The following is a 21,476-nucleotide window of genomic DNA, read 5'->3' as shown; positions in this document are numbered from 1 at the left end:
GCCCCAATCCCAAATGATTTCAGCCTCCTGACTGTAAGAGATGAGTAGTGAATTGGTCCTCTTGCCTGCAATTAGTGGTGCCCAATAGATATTTGGTGGTGATGAAAGGGCTCCATATTTGAGCTGTCCAATATGGTAGCCACCAGCCACATGTGGCTATTAGGCTACTAGTGACTAGTGTTACCAAGCAACTGAAATTTCATTTAGTTTAATTTAATTTAAAAGTAAATAGCCACATGTGGTAGCAATAACCATATTGGCTAGTATGACTCTAGATGATGGAATCCTAGTGTGATTTCCAGGTCCTCAGTTTCTATAAGGTCCTCGTAGCTGAGGAAGGAGGTCTGAATAAATCAGAGCCCCAGTAAGATTTGGGAGCATGTAAGGTTTTTACATATGGTTATAATTCTAGTTGTGACACTGAGGAGTTCAACTGGATTCTGGTTTTACCCCTCAATAGTTTTATTTTATAAGGTTAACTTCATTCACCAAAGACACAGTCATGCCAATTATCTTGTGGTCATGCATATCATGGCTGCTTTTACTAGAAAGAGCATCCTGATTCTTCTCACAAAGCTCCCAAAATCTTGCTCTAACATTGGCAAAGCCTGCCTCAGGTCAGCATCATCTTTCTCCCAATTTTTCCAATAGCTCAGAGAGTCTAAAAGAGTTCTTTGGGGGCTTAAAGCTGAGACAAGTTTTTATTTGGAGTCAATTTTAACTACCAATAAATCAGTTATTGCGACCATAATGCTGTGTAACAAATTATTACAAAAACTAGGTGGCTTAAAATACAAACAAGGATAGGTTGGCTGGGTTCTGCTGATCTAGGCTAAGCACAGCTGAGCTTGCCTGCAGGCTACAGGATAGGTGCCTGTCTGCTCTATGTATTTTAGAACATGTTCTCACAGAGATATTAGAAGCTCAAGAGAGAAAGCTCAGCCTTGCGAGCACATTTCAAGTCTTCGATCGGATTACATAGGCTAACATTCTACTGGCCAAAGCAAGTCACATAAGCAAGCCAAGAGTCAAAAGGTGGGAGGTGGCCTCATCCCACTATGAGGCCATGGAGAGGTATGGGTATACAACACTACTATACGAGAGTGAAGAATTAAGACCATTAATTTAATTTACCACACGTACATTAGACTCAGTCTCTCACCCTTTCACCCTCAGTCACTCACCCAGTCTCTCACCCTCTCACTCTCATTCTCACTCTCTCTCCCCTTCACACACACACACACACACACACACACACACCACACACACATTTTTGTTAGTGATAAAAAACAACAACAACAATGCTTTTAAAAAGCCCTTTTCATACCTAGAAAGACAATGTTTTGCCTCCTTTCTTTTTACTTCTTTGTTTGGGAAAGTTTTTTAAAATCACATTTTTTATGGCAAATATATCAGCAAATTTTGTTATCTGGAAACTAGTTTCCTAATTGTGCCTTTAATAACTTATTTGATATTCTAAATGTGGTGTGATAGAAGAATTAGTCTTAGTACATCAATTTTGTTACCTTTTCTCTTTTTCTTAAAGTCTTTGGTGTTCATTCAGTTAAAAGCAAACCAAACAATTTAGTACCCAATCTTTCTGGAGCTATCCCGTTTGGAGCTCTATGGCATCTGTCTAAAATAATTCCAGCTTGGTCTAAACCATTCAAAATTTTTAGAATCCAAATCTTTAATATTAAAATGTTGTTATTTTAAAAAGGAGGTAAGAAAAAAAGACAGAGTGATATTATTTATATAAAAATTTTTGTGTTTATATGTGCTTAGAAGAGATCAGGAAGGCTAAGTCACCTCTGGGGAGAGGTGGTGATGTCTCATTTTCACTTTATACTTCACATACCAGCGTCTGCTAGATTATTATTCAGTAAGCAGGTATTATTTTTATGATAAAAAGTTGTTAAAAATAAAAAACATACCATTGTACTTCAAATATTTTGACAAGCTGTCACAGCTGGTAGGTTAGAAAGAAACTTCATATCTCCATTATTTACAAGTTTCTAATTTTGAGTTACCTTTTCAGAGGAGGAGAGAAAGAGAGGGGGTGCTTTTGAGGGGTCAGTAAGAGTATTTCAGGGTTCAGTAGGAGATTGTATTTTGTATTGCTCTAGTTCCAGTTTTTCTTCAGTATTTCTCTACTCTCTTATATATATCTTACTCTTTCCATGAAGAAATTTCTATATATCTCTTACTCTATATCTATATATTTCTATATATCTCTTACTCTATTTCTCTATATATTTCTCTATATCTCTTATTTGTAAGAGATATATATAATATCTATATATCCCTTTCTATATATCTCTTATTCTAAAATGATCTGCCCTTGCAGCCATTTCTAAACATTCCAGATTGAGCTCAGCTTCTCTTAAAGAGAAGTCACTTAAAGAAAAGTGACCAAGAGCTTCTGCTTTCTTATGAAAGCTCTGTGGTCTCTGTAGCATCATTTTGTGTCATCTTAAAATGTAGCCAGGCAACACATGTTATATATTCTAACAGTAAAAACTCCTTTTTGCATTGTTCACCTGATTCTGTTTTTACCTTAAAATAATCTCAATCCTGGCAAGATGGCGGAGAAGTAGCAGGCTGAGACTACTTCAGGTAGCGGGAGATCAGCTAAATAGCTTATCTAAAGATTGCAAACACCTACAAATCCAATGGGAGATTGAAGAGAAGAAGAACAGCAATTACAGAAACAGAAAATCAACCACTATCTGAAAGTTTATCTAATATATATATATTTTTTTTCCTCTTTTTATATTTTTTCTTTATCGGCTTTCTTTTTTTTAATAGTTTCTTTTTTTTTCTTTTTTCTTTTTTTTTTCTTTCTTTCTGAACCCCTTTTTATCCCCTTTCTCCCCCCTCACAATTCGGGATCTCTTCTGATTTGGCTAAAGCATATTTTCCTGGGGTTGTTGCCACCCTTTTAGTATTTTACTTGCTCCTTCATAAACTCTTATCTGGACAAAATGACAAGGCGGAAAAATTCACAACAAAAAAAAGAACAAGAGGCAGTACCAAAGGCTAGGGACCTAATCAATACAGACATTGGTAATATGTCAGATATAGAGTTCAGAATGACGATTCTCAAGGTTCTAGCCGGGCTTGAAAAAGGCATGGAAGATATTAAAGCAACCCTCTCGGGAGATATAAAAGCCCTTTCTGGAGAAATAAAAGAACTAAAATCGAACCAAGTTGAAATCAAAAAAGCTATTAATGAGGTGCAATCAAAAATGGAGGCTCTCACTGCTAGGATAAATGAGGCAGAAGAAAGAATTAGCGATATAGAAGACCAAATGACAGAGAATAAAGAAGCTGAGCAAAAGAGGGACAAACAGCTACTGGACCACGAGGGGAGAATTCGAGAGATAAGTGACACCATAAGACGAAACAACATTAGAATAATTGGGATTCCAGAAGAAGAGGAAACGGAGAGGGGAGCAGAAGGTATATTGGAGAGAATTATTGGAGAGAATTTCCCCAATATGGCAAAGGGAACAAGCATCAAAATTCAAGAGGTTCAGAGAACCCCCTCAAAATCAGTAAGAATAGGTCCACACCCCGTTACCTAATAGTAAAATTTACAAGTCTTAGTGACAAAGAAAAGATCCTGAAGGCAGCCCGGGAAAAGAAGTCTGTAACATAAAATGGTAAAAATATTAGATTGGCAGCAGACTTATCCACAGAGACCTGGCAGGCCAGAAAAAGCTGGCATGATATATTCAGAGTACTAAACGAGAAAAACATGCAGCCAAGAATACTATATCCAGCTAGGCTATCATTGAAAATAGAAGGAGAGATTAAAAGCTTCCAGGACAAACAAAAACTGAAAGAATTTGCAAATACCAAACCAGCTCTACAGGAAATATTGAAAGGGGTCCTCTAAGCAAAGAGAGACCCTCAAAGTAGTAGATCAGAAAGAAACAGAGACAATATACAATAACAGTCACCTTACAGGCAATACGATGGCACTAAATTCATATCTCTCAATACTTACCCTGAATGTGAATGGGCTAAATGCCCCAATCAAAAGACACAGGGTATCAGAATGGATAAAAAAAAAAACAACCCATCTATATGTTGCCTACAAGAAACTCATCTTAAACCCGAAGACACCTCCAGGTTTAAAGTGAGGGGGTGGAAAAGAATTTACCATGCTAATGGACATCAGAAGAAAGCAGGAGTGGCAATCCTTATATCAGATCAATTAGATTTTAAGCCAAAGACTATAATAAGAGATGAGGAAGGACACTATATCATACTCAAAGGAACTGTCCAACAAGAAGATCTAACAATTTTAAATATCTATGCCCCTAACGTGGGAGCAGCCAACTATATAAACCAATTAATAACAAAATCAAAGAAACACATCGACAAGAATACAATAATAGTAGGGGATTTTAACACTCCCCTCACTGAAATGGACAGATCATCCAAGCAAAAGATCAACAAGGAAATCAAGGCCTTAAATGACACACTGGACCAGATGGACATCACAGATATATTCAGAACATTTCATCCCAAAGCAACAGAATACACATTCTTCTCTAGTGCACATGGAACATTCTCCAGAATAGATCACATTCTTGGTCCTAAATCAGGTCTCAACCGGTATCAAAAGATTGGGATCATTCCCTGCATATTTTCAGACCACAATGCTCTAAAGCTAGAACTCAATAACAAGAGGAAATTTGGAAAGAACCCAAATACATGGAGACTAAACAGCATCCTTCTAAAGAATGAATGGGTCAACCAGGAAATTAAAGAAAAATTGAAAAAATTTATGGAAACAAATGATAATGAAAACACAACGGTTCAGAATCTGTGGGACACAACAAAGGCAGTCCTGAGAGGAAAATATATAGCGGTACAAGCCTTTCTCAAGAAACAAGAAAGGTCTCAGGTACACAACCTAACCCTACACCTAAAGGAGCTGGAGAAAGAACAAGAAAGAAACCCTAAACCCAGCAGGAGAAGAGAAATCATAAAGATCAGAGCAGAAATCAATGAAATAGAAACCAAAAAAACAATAGAACAAATCAACGAAACTAGGAGCTGGTTCTTTGAAAGAATTAATAAGATTGATAAACCCCTGGCCAGACTTATCAAAAAGAAAAGAGAAAGGACCCAAATAAATAAAATCATGAATGAAAGAGGAGAGATCACAACGAACACCAAAGAAATACAGACAATTATAAGAACATACTATGAGCAACTCTACGCCAACAAATTTGACAATCTGGAAGAAATGGATGCATTCCTAGAGACATATAAACTACCACAACTGAACCAGGAAGAAATAGAAAGCCTGAACAGACCCATAACCAGTAAGGAGATTGAAACAGTCATCAAAAATCTCCAAACAAACAAAAGCCCAGGGCCAGACGGCTTCCCGGGGGAATTCTACCAAACATTTAAAGAAGAACTAATTCCTATTCTCCTGAAACTGTTCCAAAAAATAGAAATAGAAGGAAAACTTCCAAACTCATTTTATGAGGCCAGCATCACCTTGATCCCAAAACCAGACAAAGATCCCATCAAAAAAGAGAACTACAGACCAATATCCTTGATGAACACAGATGCAAAAATTCTCGCCAAAATACTAGCCAATAGGATTCAACAGTACATTAAAAGGATTATTCACCACGACCAAGTGGGATTTATTCCAGGGCTGCAAGGCTGGTTCAACATCCGCAAATCAATCAATGTGATACAACATATTAATAAAAGAAAGAACAAGAACCATATGATACTCTCCATAGATGCTGAAAAAGCATTTGACAAAGTAGAGCATCCCTTCCTGATCAAAACTCTTCAATGTGTAGGGATAGACGGCACAGACCTCAATATTATCAAAGCCATCTATGAAAAACCCACCGCAAATATCATTCTCAATGGAGAAAAACTGAAAGCTTTTCCGCTAAGGTCAGGAACACGGCAGGGATGTCCGTTATCACCACTGCTATTCAACATAGTACTAGAAGTCCTAGCCTCAGCAATCAGACAACAAAAGGAAATAAAAGGCATCCAAATCGGCAAAGAAGAAGTCAAACTATCACTCTTTGCAGATGATATGATACTATATGTGGAAAACCCAAAAGACTCCACTCCAAAACTGCTAGAACTTGTACAGGAATTCAGTAAAGTGTCAGGATATAAAATCAATGCACAGAAATCAGTTGCATTTCTCTACACCAACAACAAGACAGAAGAAAGAGAAATTAAGGAGTCCATCCCATTTACAATTGCACCCCAAACTATAAGATACCTAGGAATAAACCTAACCAAAGAGACTAAGAATCTATACACAGAAAACTATAAAGTACTCATGAAAGAAATTGAGGAAGACACAAAGAAATGGAAAAATGTTCCATGCTCCTGGATTGGAAGAATAAATATTGTGAAAATGTCTATGCTACCTAAAGCAATCTACACATTTAATGCAATTCCTATCAAAGTACCATCCATTTTTTTCAAAGAAATGGAACAAATCATCCTAAAATTTATATGGAACCAGAAAAGACCTCGAATAGCCAAAGGAATATTGAAAAAGAAAGCCAAAGTTGGTGGCATCACAATTCCGGACTTCAAGCTCTATTACAAAGCTGTCATCATCAAGACAGCATGGTACTGGCACAAAAACAGACACATAGATCAATGGAACAGAATAGAGAGCCCAGAAATGGACCCTCAACTCTATGGTCAACTCATCTTCGACAAAGCAGGAAAGAATGTCCAATGGAAAAAAGACAGCCTCTTCAATAAATGGTGTTGGGAAAATTGGACAGCCACATGCAGAAAAATGAAATTGGATCATTTCCTTACACCACACACGAAAATAGACTCAAAATGGATGAAGGATCTCAATGTGAGAAAGGAATCCATCAAAATCCTCGAGGAGAACACAGGCAGCAACCTCTTCGACCTCAGCCGCAGCAACATCTTCCTAGGAACATCACCAAAGGCAAGGGAAGCAAGGGCAAAAATGAACTTTTGGGATTTTATCAAGATCAAAAGCTTTTGCACAGCAAAGGAAACAGTGAACAAAACCAAAAGACAACTGACAGAATGGGAGAAGATATTTGCAAATGACATATCAGATAAAGGGTTAGTGTCCAAAATCTATAAAGAACTTAGCAAACTCAACACCCAAAGAACAAATAATCCAATCAAGAAATGGGCAGAGGACATGAAGAGACATTTCTGCAAAGAAGACATCCAGATGGCCAACAGATACATGAAAAAGTGCTCCATATCACTCGGCATCAGGGAAATACAAATCAAAACCACCATGAGATATCATCTCACACCAGTCAGAATGGCTAAAATGAACAAGTCAGGAAATGACAGATGCTGGCGAGGATGCGGAGAAAGGGGAACCCTCCTACACTGTTGGTGGGAATGCAAGCTGGTGCAACCACTCTGGAAAACAGCATGGAGGTTCCTCAAAATGTTGAAAATAGAACTACCCTATGACCCTGCAATTGCACTGCTGGGTATTTACCCTAAAGATACAAACGTAGTGATCCAAAGGGGCACGTGCACCCGAATGTTTATAGCAGCAATGTCTACAATAGCCAAACTATGGAAAGAACCTAGATGTCCATCTACAGACGAATGGATAAAGAAGACGTGGTATATATACACAATGGAATACTATGCAGCCATCAAAAGAAATGAAATCTTGCCATTTGCGACGACGTGGATGGAACTAGAGGATATCATGCTTAGCGAAATAAGTCAATCGGAGAAAGACAACTATCATATGATCTCCCTGATATGAGGGAGAGGAGATGCAACATGGGGGGTTGAGGGGGTAGGAGAAGAATAAATGAAACAAGATGGGATTGGGAGGGAGACAAACCATAAGTGACTCTTAATCTCACAAAACAAACTGAGGGTTGATGGGGGGAGGGGGTTGGGAGAGGGGGTGGGGTTATGGATATTGGGGAGGGTATGTGCTATGGTGAGTGTTGTGAAGTGTGTAAACCTGGCGATTCGCAGACCTGTACCCCGGGGGATAAAAATATATGTTTATAAAGCTGTAAAAAAAAAAAAAAAAAAAAAGAAAAGAAAAAAGAAAGGATGAATACCCAAGTTTTGTAGCAACATGGACGGGACTGGAAGAGATTATGCGGAGTGAAATAAGTCAAGCAGAGAGAGTCAATTATCATATGGTTTCACTTATTTGTGGAGCATAACAAATAGCATGGAGGACAAGGGGAGATGGAGAGGAGAAGGGAGTTGAGGGAAATTGGAAGGGGAGGTGAACCATGAGAGACTATGGACTCTGAAAAACGATCTGAGAATTTTGAAGGGGTGGGGGGTGGGAGGTTGGGGGCACCAGGTGGTGGGTATTGTAGAGGGCACGGATTGCATAGAGCACTGGGTGTGGTGCAAAAATAATGAATATTGTTATGCTGAAAAAATAAAAATTAAAAAAAAAATAATCTCAATCCTTCAGTACCAACTCTCCAACAGAAAAAATTACAAAACACAAATTTTCCAGGAATAGGCTCCTCCTGGGTCACTTTAGTATGTGCCAAGACTTCATAAATCCAATTCATGACCATTCATGGAAGTTAGTGTCCCCACTCTTGCCATTTCTGGGTGTCTAGTGGTGAGGACAGTGGTCTAGCAGTTAGAGGAAACCGTTTGATTTCCGAGTTTGAAATCTGGCTGTCTCCATTACTCTTTTGTGTAAAGTCAGAACTTTACACAAAGTCACAACTGCTTTATGATACTTCTTTTGTAGGTTTTTCTTATTCATTATAGAACATGTATGTGACTGAGTAAAAAGGGGTAAAGAATCCCGTTTTTAACATGAAAATCCCTTTGAAACTGGAATTAGAAGATTATAAATCATGTAACATTGTTTCAATTTCATTATAATGTACTTGAGGGAATGGAATTTGATTTTTTAAATATTTCAACAGGAATAGCATCATTTTTCACTTTCCAGGGTTCTAGCTATATTGAATTACACATCATCACATAATGTTACCGAATTTTATTTTCATATTATATATTATCCCTCTGAAATCAATATCTGGAACATTTAATTCCTGTAAATGGGGATTTTCTTATTAAAAATGCATAGAATGTAAAACAAACTGATGACTATTTCATCTATATTGTGCAATACCTCCTCCTGCCCTTCAACATATATGCACATTATTTTAATCACACTCTCCCAGAAACTGACAATGGAAGAATATTGCTTCATTGAGTAGACCATTTCTCAGAAAAAATAATATAATGCAGAGATAATATACAATATTTGGTGGATAAAGGAATGGAACTGACATAGGCTTAACAAGGGAAATCTTTTCTCTTCTGCCCTGGTTGCTTTTTCACAGTTGCTTGGTGAGTGACCAAGAAAGATTCTGGGCTTTTGGCATGTTGTGGTAGCCACTGGGCTAAGAGATCCTCAGGGAGCCACCAAGATGGGGCTTCTGGGAAAAAAGAGGACTGCATTACACAGAGATTCTTAAAAACCAGTGCTATGAAGTTTAGTTCAACGAACCATAGGTCCGAATGTTATGAATGTAAATGTTTATTCTGCAAAGAATCCTAAAAGGTCTCAACCCCTTTTAAACTCAGTCATAACTCAGGATGGTAGCCGACATGCCAAATTTTAGTGTACATAATTTGAAATGGATGAGAAATTATCATAGGTGTTAGGTCCAAATGCGATGCAATAGTAAAGTACCAATGCTTTCACACAGGACCGAAAGAGGCTTGGTATGGTGTGTTGGTGCCTGCTAATTAGCACCTGTCCTTCAAGTGCCTGGCTGAAACACTTTATGCCAAATTAAAAGTGTATCTGAATTTTAGTCAAAGAAAAAGATAGCCTTGCATACTGCATGTTATTTGCAATGATCAGAACCCATAGATTTATATTCTAATTAATTTTTGATCCTGAACATCTGCTTTGGTAAAAAACAGAGGAACATAAAGAAGTCCTAAGATCTTCAAACTCTTTTCAGCTTAACAACCCTTAGGGAAAAAATCAAGTTCATGACATAACTTATTTTTATTGTCATGAAACCTAGCATCCATTACTCTTAGGAAACTTTATGACCATTCATAGAAAGCTGCTAATTGTCTTAAGGAAGATGTTGTTGGCTTTGACTACTATATGCATCAGTGCTTGGTCTCTGTCCCTAGGCTGCTGCACTGGAAACCTTCAGTTAGTCACTCCACCACACCAACAGCCAAGGCGATTCCTGAGGATATCTTTCTCACTCAAGCATCTCTGGCAGCCAGGCCTCTCATCCTCCCATGAGCAATGGTGAGGTTTTAGTGCTTTAGTATTGCTACCTCCATGCCCCACCGGTCCCCAGACACTTCTGAATTTCCACCTAGTCCCAGTCTTATTAGAATTCATTGCACTAGTGGGACCTTGCCAACCAGTGTGACACTTGCTCACTCCTCTCCCTCAAGGTGGTTCTCTGTCCTTTTTGTTTGTCTGTTTTTTGCCATCTAGTATCCAAAATCTATAAAGAACTTATCAAACTCAACACCCAAAGAACAAATAATCCAATCAAGAAATGGGCAGAAGACATGAACAGACATTTCTGCAAAGAAGACATCCAAATGCTCAATAGACACATGAAAAAGTGCTCAACATCACCCGGCATCAAAAAATTATAAATCAAAACCTCAGTGAGATACCAACTCACACCAGTCAGAATGGCTAAAATTAACAAGTCAGGAAACGACAGATGGTGAGGATGTGGAGAAAGGGGAACCCTCCTACACTGTTGGTGGGAATGCAAGCTGGTGCAGCCACTCTGGAAAACAGTATGGAGGTTCCTCAAAAGTTGAAAATAGAGCTACCCTACGACCCAGCAATTGCACCACTGGGTATTTACCCAAAGATACAAATGTAGGGATCCAAAGGGGCATGTGCACCCGAATGTTTATAGCAGCAATGTCCACAATAGCCAAACTAAGGAAAGAACCTAGATATCCATCAACAGAGGAATGGATGAAGAAGATGTGGTATATATATACAATGGAATACTATGCAGCCATCAAAAGAAATGAAATCTTACCATTTGCATGACATGGATGGACTAGATGGTACTATGTTAAGCAAAATAAGTCAATCAGAGAAAGACAATTATCATATGATCTCTCTGATATGAGGAATTTGAGAGGCAGGGTGGGGGGTCATGGAGGGCAGGGAGGGAAAAAAATGAAGCAAGATGGGACTGGGGAGGGAGACAAACCATGAGACTTTTAATCTCAGGAAAGAAACTGAGAGTTGCTAGAGGAGTGGATAGGGTGGCTGGGTTATGGACATTGGGGAAGGTAAGTGCTATGGTGAATGCTGTGAATTGTCTAAGACTGATGATTCACAGACCTGTACCCCTGAAGAAAATAATACATTATGTGTTAATAAAAAATAAATTAAAAAAATAGAAAAATAAAGACAATAGTGTTTGTATCATTAGGTTGCCAGGAATATTAAATTTATATAAGTGCAAGGCACAAGCCATGGTACATGGTAAACATTCAAGAAGTTATTGTGAAGGCAGGTACTAGGATTTGATTCTGAGAAAGAACAATCTGTTGGATCACAGTGCTGCATGGTGTTTTGCTTCATTTAGAGCTTCTTTCCTGAATTATTTTTGCCACTTCAGCCACTGTACCTTCTAAAATTTATAGTCATCTCAAAAAATAATATGTCAAAATGAGCAGTTAGATAACAGTGTGTGAGGTCAATTGTTTTGCATGACATACGTCATCAAAAAAGTTCTAGTTATCTATTTACCAGTAAAGACTGTTTTCACTGAAAAACAGATAAACGTAACCCATGTAACTACAAATGTCACACTTACTTGAAGATACTTTCTTCTGAACCCCTCTTTATTCCTACCCCTATCCCTGGGTGAACCCCTGGGATATCAGTGCCAAACTGGACCAGGCTTTGTTCCTGATTTACCTGTAGATCACTGTCCTTTTGATTCTCTACTAAGAATTCATCATGCTTTTTGAATCCACATGAGTTATGACAGTGAACAAGTGTTCTATTAATTTATTCCCTATGTTTCCCTTTGAATAGATAAATTTTTATGACTCAAATAAATTCTAATAACTCATCCATTAAGAATTAGATGTTAAATCTTAGAAAAATGCATATTTTTTTTCTAAGAACATCAGTTCCCAAAGTTGTTATTTCAAAGAGATCATATCTTTTACATGGGTGACAATAAAGATATATTTTTCCTTTTAAATGAAGAGGGGTTATTATTTTTTTTCTAGGTTATTTCTATGGTGATGAGAAACTAGGAAAACAAAAAGTCTAAATGATCAAAAAAACTAACTTTCCCATATTAATTTTTATGCTGATTAATGTAAGATTTGATAAAATATTAGACAGCAATAACTATATTAAATTCTAATAATATTCTAAATATTCTATATTAAATTCTAATAATATTCTAAATATTCTAAAATACATTATCTCATAATCTTGCCTAATTTAAGTGTACTGAATGTTCCCTAGCACTTTATTAATGATCAAGATACTATAAGTGACAAGAAGTAAATTTTTTGTGAAATTCTATCTTACTTTTAAAGATTTAGATGTAGAAATTTTAGCAGATTAAATGTGTTCTTGTAATGGTACATTTAAGAAATTTAGTAAATTTTTGCAAAGGTTTCCTATTCATCTTTTTTAGTCATTTACCTTCCACTAAAAGCAGCTGGATCATATTCTGCTTAACTGTAGTTTTAGATAATAGAAGTTTTAAAAATTAGGAATAAAAACAACAACAACAACAACAACAAAACCCCCATGTATTGTGCCCATCCTGGCAACAATTTTAGTAAGGCAATATTATATAAGTGATGCTTACAGATTAATCTTTATACATATATGACTTGATTAAGCAGTCATTTTTTTAGTTGTGTGAAAACTAAAAAAAAAATTATTTTTAATACCATTATAAACACAGTGAATGTTTATATCTAAAAGGAAAAAAAATCTAGATCTTTGCAAATTCACACTAACTCTATAGTATGTTATTTCCCCCATAACCAAAAATATTAGTGATTCCTTTTGGCTCTTGGTGATTCTTTAAAAGCACAATAGAACAGTTTAAAATTTATTTTAATGCTAAGAAGAGTCATTTTTTAGAGATTTCTTTACTCTCCATTTTCATTCTGAAAATTAAAGATGGATTCCCTTTGCTATTGGTAATTGCCCAAACAATATCCTCAGAAGATTTATTGTTTATTCATAGATAAGTGGAGAAAAATATAACCATACTGAATGGGCCCAAATTCCTGCCTTAGACTGTGTTATGGGCCTACAGGGTCAAAACTGCAAATGCTAAATCTCCAAAGGCCAAAAGATTTATTGAACATCAGTGTTTTCTTTGTTAGTTATTTTACTGTGAATAGTCATCCATTAAGATTTACATTTTGACAAGATTTTCTTTGAGTGGTTTTCCCTTGAATGAACTTGTCAAAATCCTGTCCTTCATACAGCTTTCAGAAGCTCTAGAACAATAATCATTTTACTTTATCTTTCCTTCTTAAACAGGAATGATGATTTAGTGTGGAGGAAAAAAGCCCAGTAGACTGGGAGGCGGTGATCTGTTCAGTTCCTGCCTCTGCCTGGATTGGGTAGGTCCCTTGACTTTGAATTGCTGAAGTAATTTGTAAAATGAGGGACTTAGAGGGACATAATCTCTAATGTCCCATTTTTAAAAAATATCTTTTTTAATCTAAATCCATTTACACACTAATGGATTGCAGAATAGGAAGCAGATGACCTTAAAATAAATGCTTTAAAAATCATTTTCTATTTTTTTCTCACTAACTTTATTTCTCAGAGCATTTTTGAACCTGAAAGCATAGCTTAATGAGCCATAAATAAAATTCAAACCACAAAATTTTAAGTTGCTTACCAACAAAATATCCACAATGACCAAGATGTTTCAAAATACGTTCTTTATTTGCATAACAACTACTAATTTACAAAACCATATGGTTTTATTTTCCCTACAAAACAGTGAAACTTTCTATGATCAGCCTGGGAACTATAAAGCAGGAATAACCATGATCTTTTAAAAAATTCAGTTGTGAGGTACAATTATGACCATACCAGGCAACTAAATATATTTTCAATGTTCTCTAATTTAAAAAGATTTTTTAAAGCTTTTCCATAGAAAAGCAAGACTGATGGAACAACGTAAGTGCTTCCAAAACATATTGACAAAGCAGCAAATTTCAGTGGCAAAGTGGTATCTTCCTAATGACCACCAAGCTAACTTCCCCTTGGACTGGGGGAGGGGGAGTATGTTTGTTTTTCAGTGTCAATCTAATCAGTGCCTTGACTTTTCTCCTTCTTGCTCATGCTCTCCTGGGAAAAATGTGGGGCACCTTGCCTCTGATACTCTTTTTACTTTCTTAACAAGTACATACCTCTATTATAACATCTGTAGATTCATTGGTGGCAGGAATTAGGTCTTAATTTTGATCACAAATAGAACCTTTGTAACCAGACATGGAGATGGTTACACTAGGACTCAGTGAGAAATGCACTGTAGCACATAGCAATTTGTTATATTATTTGGAAGAATCAGTCATTTTTGGGGACTTCGTGCATTTCTCAAATAGGAAACCAGGGACAGTGGGTTACCTCACTGAACAGGGCCACAAATGTGATCACCAAGCAGCCATCACACTCCAGTGCAAACAACCATCCCAGCCCAGGTGTGGAGCTCTGCTGCTAGGAGGGAACAGTTAGCTGGTCCTTCAGAATGGCATGGCCATTCGAAGCACAGTTTGCTTTCCTCAGATGACTGACTCCTTGCTTACTCATCTCCATCAATCCTTTGATCATGACTTTGATGGTCATAAACTTTGCAAAGGGGCATGTAATTGTCATAACTAATTTCATAGTATACTAATTTCTGTTTAATATGTTCAATTTGATTTGATTGAGGACAATTTGCAGTTTTCTTAGAATCAATCACACCTGAATCACTCACTTAAGACAGTATCTGTTATGAGAGCAATGCATGGAACACCACCACGGACAGCAATACTTGCTTCATATTATGAAGCCCTTACTGTGTACAAGACATCATACAAAGTAATTTATGTGCATTATCTCATTTAATCCTGATAATAACCCAGTGCATTAGGAATCAGTACACCTGATGGAAACACTGGCAGCACACACTGAGGCTGTATTTCCTGATCAGACTGTGTGAACCTGAGCAGATGTGGCAAGAAAGAGAACCCTGGCCAGATTTCCTTGGATGGCTTCAGTAGAGCTGCTGGTAACCCATATTGCTCTCTTGGATGCAAGGAGGCAAAAGGGTGATATGTATTTTATATGCACAGTCTTCTCACTAGCTTTGACAGGTATATATCATTTTTCACATTTGCCAGTGAGACTAAGAAAGGTTAACTCATTTGCCTGAAGTCATACGACTAGCAAGAGACAGAGATGGGATTTGAATGTTGCTCTGTCCCACTCCGGAATATGTTAGGTTTTGAAATATGTAAATAAAAGTGTGGGCAGAGACAACTTTTTATTCCTGATATCCATTTTCTCCTGTAGGGATAGAAACCTCAAATTGCAGTTGAACACATGGATACCAGTTAAATTCTACTTTCTTTTGTCTTTGCTATGTGCCTGTATTTTATGTTTATGTTTCTTTTGTTTCTTTGCTATGTGCCTGTATTTTAGCCAGTTGGGCATGAGCTAAGAGATGTGTGCAATTTCTTGGATGTGTGCAATTTCTTAAATGAGGAAGTACACAACCTTTACTTCCACTGCATCCCTTCCCCTGGCTGGAATGCAGATGTGATGGTTGGAGCTAGGGAAGCCATCCTGAGTCAGGAGATGAAGGCTTCATGTGGAGAATGGTGGGAAGAAGAGAGGTTTCCAGCACCACAGGTGTTGCAATATCAGCCCTGGAATCATTATGTTTTGTCATTATGTAAGAAAAAAATAGCTTCTTTTAAAGAAATAGCTTGTTTAAGTCACTGTCCTCTCATACTTCTATACTACAGGGACCTGTATCTGAAAGAACTTATCTAGTAGGAGAACCAAGGATAAGAGGCAAAGCAGTGATAAACACAACTACGTTTGGGGAAAAAAATTAAAGCCAAGGGTGAATTTGATAAGCAGAAGGAAATATTCTTCGATACATAAGGAGATCAGGTTATGAAAATATTTCCTTGTTGGGGCTGAGAATATACATTTCAGGAAAAAGGAGCAATTGAAAGGCTTTGAGCAGGGGTCCTTGTTCAGCAAATACATATTGATTATCAATTCTATGTGATATAATAAACTTTTCTTAAAGATTAACCCTAGGTTAAAGATAACCAATAATTATTTATTTGGGGAATAACTAGTAATAGATACCCAGGAGACAGGAATGAAAAGTTAGGATATTATTTAATAACCTAGATATAAATTATATCTAATAGGTGGTGTGGATATAAAAATTAGAAACTTTCACCATAGAGTGAATTCAATTCAAGAATAAGAGAGAAGATGGCATATTAATGGAGTTTATAAAATAAAATGACTCTGACTTGGGTAACTAGAGAACACATTCTAGAAGAAACGATGCTCAATTTGAGACCAAGAGAGTGATTAGGAGTAAATCAGATGAGGAGAGAAGAATTGGAAAGAATATTTTGAGTGGTCATGTGAGATAGCTTGGCTCATTCTGAGAACAAAAGCAATTCATTTGGGTCAGAATATAGAAAGTATTGGGCAGTACTAGAACAGCCTTCAGAGGATGTTCCTCAAATAAAGAAACTTAGAAAAAGAGAAGGGAGAATTAAGGTCCAGCTTTTCAGCAATAGGAATACTTACTGATTAGTAACACAGAGAGGAATAGATGGATGTGGCTGTATTAAATGTATATATTGTATTATATATATATATATATATATATATATATATATATATATATACATTTACCATTCTTCTCATTAAAAGTTACAGCCCAGGGGCGCCTGGGTGGCTCAGTGGGTTAAGCCTCTGCCTTCGGCTCAGGTCATGATCTCAGGGTCCTGGGATTGAGCTCTGCTCAGCAGGGGGCCTGCTTCCCCCTCTCCCCCTCTGTCTCTCTGCCTACTTGTGATCTCTGTCAAATAAAATCTTAAAAAAAAAAAAAAAAGTTACAGCCCATGGCCCCTTACCTTGAATCTTTGTTTTCCCTTCAATATGGTGCCTTGCTTTTACTAATAGAATGTGGTGAAAATGTCACTGGAGGATTTTCAGACCTAAACCTTGGAAGGTCTCACTGCTTCCATTTTTGTCATCTTAGAGGCCGACTCCACCATCCTGACACCCTTATGGAAAGAATGGCTTAGCTGACCTTACTCAGTTTCAGTCATCACAGATGAGATTCTAAGCATGTGAGTAAGGTCAGCTTGGATGTTCCAGTCTCAGCAGAGCTCCTAGTGAAAACAGCCACATAAGGAACCCCAACCAACACTACATGGACAAAAAACCAAAAAACCATAAAAACAAAAACAAAAACAAAAAACCCACCCAGCTTAGATCAGCTAACTGACAGTATTGTGAGAAAGAATAAATTCTCGTTTTAAGCCTCTGTGTTTGGGGGTGGTGTTTATACAGCAGTAGCTACTTGATACAGTAGAAGAAACTAAAATCTAGAAGAGGTGAATATAAATCAGAATCACGTAGTCTTATGGAAGCCAAGGAAAAACACCATTTCAAGTAGGGACAATCTAAAGGAGTGACTGTGGGAAAGATACCAGATAGCATCTCACATTTAGAAATGATATACGTTATCTGTGGTGCCAATTAACAAAGTCAAATATGTGAACTTCTCATTACTGTAGTCCATTTGTAAAAGGGGCCTTTTCTTTTTTTCACCTACTGAATGAAGCATCGCTGTGAGAATTCCTTTCTCCCAAATTATAATACTGTTTTCAAAAGAGAATATAGATAGAACATCCTACAGCAGACAGTCCTTTTCCTTATTTGCCGCTCTTCATAAAGCTGGATGAAACCTAGAGTTCTATTGATTTCCTTGTCTATTCAAGGTTGCTCAAGTTCACTCCTAGTCTTCCACTACCGGCTTAAGCAAGGGATAAGCCCAGGGGTCTGTGCCTTTTAAGTATCAGGTTTCTGCTTTCTCTGCTTATAGACTATCATGCTCATTAGCATCTGGTGCAACATCTACTGATAGCTTTTTTGTTTGTTTGTTTCTATCTCCTGCTGATTTCAAGTTGGTATTCAACTGTGAGTCTGGCTCTTTAAAAAAAAAAAATCCTCTTGAAATGACGGAGATTAGATAAGCATTTACCCATACTCTCTACGGGATTTTGCACCAGGACCTTGGGCACTCTTGTGTTGTGAATTCTCATTTGGCTTACCAACATCTCAATGTGCCCACTGAGAGCCCCAGACAATTCAATCACAAGTTCAGCAACCTCATATGTTGCTCTCGCTTCCTTAAGGGCTATAATTTCACTTATCATGCTGTCAGGCTGAGCTCTTGCAGACTTCCTTCCTTTTCTTGGCTCATCAAACTTGTTGGAAATTGGCCTGAATTGCATATCTAGAAAACCTGAAAGAAGAGCTCATTTCATCAGTTTTCTCTTGGACTACCCAAAGGCTATGATGTCTTTACTAATTTAAAATAGCAGAGCCAAATCATTAAAAAACAACAACAAAAAACCACCCAAATACCAACAACAAAAAACCCAAGATATTTTCTTTAGTATCATTTATTTATAGTTATGTTATCAACCAGATGACACTTGGCATTTGATTTTTATGATTTGGGGTAATTTTAAAATGCTGGAAAAGTTCTATTACTTTCAAATTTTTACTAATCAGAAATATACCCAAGCCATTAAAGTGAAAATATCTGCTTATGTGCAAAGAAAGACATAAAATTTAAACTACAGGGCACTTACAAATCTTGCACCAACTACATTAATAATAAACACACTTTGGTTCTCAAACTGTCTTACTGGGAAGAAAAAGAGGGAATTTTGCTCATCTCTAAAATTAAAAAAAAAATGAGTATGCATGCTCTTTTTATTATAGAGTAATACATAGTGATATATACTAATATTCTGAAAATTATGGCATATGGATATGAAGCAAGGTATATTCTAAGTATGTGATTAAGTAAATTACCCCAAAGACCATGGAACAGACCAAAATAGGATGCTCGAATTGCTCTGACCATTAAATCATTTTAAACACATAGCAAGAAGAAAGAGACAAAAGATGTGATAGGAAATGTGAAATTACAGCAGGAGTCTTCTGCCTGAATTCTGGATTACATAATGTTATATACTATCTTTACTATCTTTCTCTTGCAGCTGTTGTGGTTATGAAGAGCATAGGTGGTGTTTGAGCAAAAGGGCTTGGCAGATGGAAGGTGTCTGTACCAACACATACACGCTTTTTTTTTTTTAAATGTTTATTTATTTATTTGACAGACAGAGATCACAAGGAGGCAGAGAGGCAGGCAGAGAGAGAGAGGAGGAAGCAGGCTCCCTGCCGAGAAGAGAGCCTGATGTGGGGCTTGATCCCAAGACCCTGGGATCATGACCTGAGCTAAAGGTAGAGGCTTTAACCCACTGAGCCACCCAGGTGCCCCCACATACACGCTTTTATAACAGAAGAAAGTACACCTGGCCACAGTAAAAGGTTACCAATTAGCCTGATGAACAGTAATAGGCTTTATCTGTCAAAATGTATGTCATTAAAAGGTGGCTAACTTAATGCATCTGAATGTTGAGTGCCCCATATACCTCAAGTACATTTACCGTACGATGCGTATTAGATGCTTAGTACATACATGCTTTACTTACTTTATCCATAACCAATTTGTCTCATAGTTAACTATTGTCTATATCCATATCCACAGTCACATCTGTCTGCTTCTTATAAGTTCTGCCCATGTTCCATAAGCTACTTGCTTACTCATTCTCTTTGCCTAACACAGTTTATGAATTTTGCCTCTACCTTAAAAGATACTGTTATTGACTATCTATGCTTAACGTATCTATCCCATTTTCTTGTCTTCCACAGCAGATTAAATAGTCTCAAATACAGGAAACATATATTACACAACATTTATTTAGCAAATGTGTACTGAACAGGGACTATGTACTAGGCAAAATTCAAGTGCTGGTGATATAGCAGAGAACAAAATAAACCAAAAAATCTGCTTGTTTAAGCAGAGAACAAAGAGACAAAAACTTCTAATAAATTTTGAGAATTTTGAGTGGTCAAAACTTCTTATTCATGGTGCTACTGCAATATATATCTAAAAAATTTTCTTGTGATGATCTTTATTTTGTTTGTCTTAATTTTTACTGAATATGGAAAAATAGGCTTACTCATACAAGTAAGGCTATAATTACATTTTGAGCACATTTGAAAACAAAGTGTTGCACAGTTAAAATAAAATGTGACTGTTCAAAATGACCTGTAGGCAATATAAGAAAATGTAACACTTGCAGAGGTATATGTAGCTGTGATTAGAAAAAACAAACAAACAAACAAAAAAACCAAAAAAACCCCTAGCCCACATGGGAAGGATTAAATGGGCCTTTCAAAGCCAGTTTAAATTCACTACACTTTGGAACAAAAGTGATACCGATACAAATATAAAGGTAAACTCTGACTAGCTCTGAAGAAGAAATAAAATGAAACAGCAACATATTCTTAAACCACTGTGAGGACTTTAAGATTTTAAAACTTAACTGTAGGGGCATCTGGGTGGCTCAGTGGGTTAAAGCCTCTGCTCACGTAAGTCATGATCCCAGGGTCCTGGGACTGAGCCCCGCATCGGGCTCTCTGCTCAGTGGGGAGCCTGCTTCCCTTCCTCTCTCTCTCTGCCTGCCTCTCTGCCTACTTGTGATCTCTGTCAAATAAATAAATAAAATCTTAAAAAAAACAAAACAAAACAAAACAACTGTAATTACCTTAAAAGACACTATAACAAAAAGCTATTAAGGAGTTTAAATATCAATTTTCTACATTCAGATATTCTGGTATTTTGTGTCATTTTAAAGAACTGAAATACTTCTATTTTTGTTGGGACGGTTATTTCAGATTTATTAAAAAATCTGAAATTTGAATCATTTCTTCCTTACAAGTCAACCAGTTTTAAAATGAATAAAATTTTACATAAACAAGGTGCACCTGCTTAGAAAACATTCTTCCATATGCAAATAATTTCCAAAAGGAAGAGAACAGTGAAAATTGACACAGCAAAGCTTCTACTGCACAAATAATTCTTCCTTTGATTCAAAGGCTTTCTGAAAAGTAGAATATCCATCTGTAAGTGATAAAACTAAAAGAAGATAAATTGGTAATATATTCTTTGAAAATTGCAACTTTCACTCAATAAAAAATTTCAGCTCTTGCAAATAACAAAAAGTTGTTTAAAAAAGCCTTCAAAGGTATCAAATAAGGC

General features: G+C 36.8%; 1 protein-coding gene across 5 annotated transcripts in view; it reads right to left on the bottom strand.

Annotated features, from left to right (window-relative positions):
- The window catches only part of B3GALT1 (beta-1,3-galactosyltransferase 1), a 541,267-nt gene that overhangs the window by 149,946 nt on the left and 369,845 nt on the right, over positions 1-21,476 (bottom strand). The gene's annotated exons all lie outside the window — the stretch shown is intronic.

Source organism: Lutra lutra, chromosome 3, assembly GCF_902655055.1.
Source record: "Lutra lutra chromosome 3, mLutLut1.2, whole genome shotgun sequence".
Classification (NCBI taxonomy): Eukaryota; Metazoa; Chordata; class Mammalia; order Carnivora; family Mustelidae; genus Lutra; species Lutra lutra.
Note: the sequence above shows the minus strand (reverse complement) of the source record. Positions and strands in the feature narration are given on the sequence as shown.